This window comes from Suricata suricatta, chromosome 3 (assembly GCF_006229205.1).
Source record: "Suricata suricatta isolate VVHF042 chromosome 3, meerkat_22Aug2017_6uvM2_HiC, whole genome shotgun sequence".
Classification (NCBI taxonomy): domain Eukaryota; kingdom Metazoa; phylum Chordata; class Mammalia; order Carnivora; family Herpestidae; genus Suricata; species Suricata suricatta.
The window spans coordinates 904501-906323 of record NC_043702.1 but is presented as its reverse complement, the minus strand read 5'-3'; positions in this window follow the sequence as shown (position 1 = coordinate 906323).

The window sequence follows — 1823 nt, the reverse complement described above, 5'->3', positions numbered from 1 at the left end:
TGTTTAACTGACTGAGCCACCCAGGTGCCCCAAAAATCTTTCTTTTAAAAAATTTTCTTCTTAATGTTTATTTATTTTTGAGAGAGCGAGCAAGAGAGAGAGAGAGAGAGAGAGAGAGAGAGAGAGAGAGAGAAAGAGCACGAGCAGGGGAGGGGCAGAGAGAGAGAGGCACAGAATTCAAAGGAGGCTCCAGGCTCTGAGCTGTCAGTATGGAGACTGATGTGGGGCTCGAACCCATGAGCAGTGAGATCATGACCTGAGCTGAAGTAGGAAGCTCAATTGAATGAGCCCCCCAGGCACCCATAATGTTTATTTTTAAGACAGAAAAAGAGAGAGAGCGCGCACAAGCATGGACTCCTGAGCCCAGACAGGGAAGGGCAGAGAGAGGAGGAGGGGTGAGCGGTGAGGTGGGGCGGTGCAGAGAGAATCAGAAGCAGGTGCTGCGCTGTCAGCGCTAGGCGGACATGAGGCTTGAACCCACAAAATGGCCTTATTGTGACCTGAGTTAAAGTCAGACGCTCAACCCACTGAGCCACCCAGGTGCCCCTGGAAGTCTAGTTTCTATTCCTGTTTCCCTTCTCCCCCTCCCCCCAAAATAATTTAATTTATAGGTAATAATTTAATTTAAAACATGTGTATCAGCTTATTCTCCCATTGTAAAATAGAAGCTGCTGGCGGGCTGTAGTAAATACGCATCAACACTATTTTTCGTTCTTCAGTCTCTCCCGGAGAAAACCATTTTGTAACGGTGCTCCGCGGTGGACGGCGAGCTGCCGGGGCCTCCGGGGCTGGGCGGACGGGCGTCGGAACGCGCTTCTCCGCGGCGCTGCAAGGGCACGACCCGCGAGTGTCCGTTTCGGAACTCCTCTGCTCTGTCCGCGGGACAGATGCCCGGAAGTGGGGTGGCCGGGTCCAAGGGCAGGGTGTCTCCAACGTTGCAGGACGGCCAAGCCCTCTCCACGGGGATCTGTGCCGTGTTAAGTATCACCGAGTGATATTGGGGGCTCCTTGCCCCCATCGATCGCTGCCGAGTGCTTGGACTTAGCTCATGTGATGGGAGAAATGGAATTGTGGTGCACCTTTCATTTATATATTTTTTTAATTTAAACATTTATTTATTGAGAGATAGAGAGAGACAGAGCGTGAGCATGGGAGGGGCAGAGAGAGGGGGAGACACAGAATCCGAAGCAGCTCCGGGCTCTGAGCTGTCAGCACAGAGCCTGACATGGGATTTGAACTCATGAACTTCGAGATCATGACCTGAGCTGAAATCGGGCACTTACCTGACTGAGCCATCTGGATGCTCCGATTTATATTTCTCACTTTATGAGTGTGTTGAGCCTCTTTTTGGATCTCCAATGAGTCATTTGCATCTCACATCTCCTTTCCTGTGAGTCTGTTCCTGTCTCATTAGTTAGCATCTTGCCTGACCTCCAAAGGAAGTGGTCAGGGTAGAGACTGGGGAGGGACACGTACTGACAGCCCCAGCAAGTGGGGGCTCCACCTCAGCATCTCCTGGGGGGCTGGTAAAGCGAGCCACTTCTTGGGCCCCCCCCCCCGACAGATGGGCTCAAACGAGCCCAAGCTGGAGGCCAAGTGTCCTTGGAGGGGGGAGGCAGGGAAGCCCCTCCAGACGTGCCCCTTTCCCAGGGGTGGCCCTTCCCCGGTCTGTGGCCAGCGCTGCACCTTCACAGCTGACTCTGGGGCAGGGGTGAGCCGCTGTTCTCCGCCTGGGGTGCGCAGGCATGAAGCCCCCTCCCTACCCATCAGCACAGACCACCTGGAAGAGGAGCCTTCCCAGGTGGGAGGGGTGCAGTGAGTGG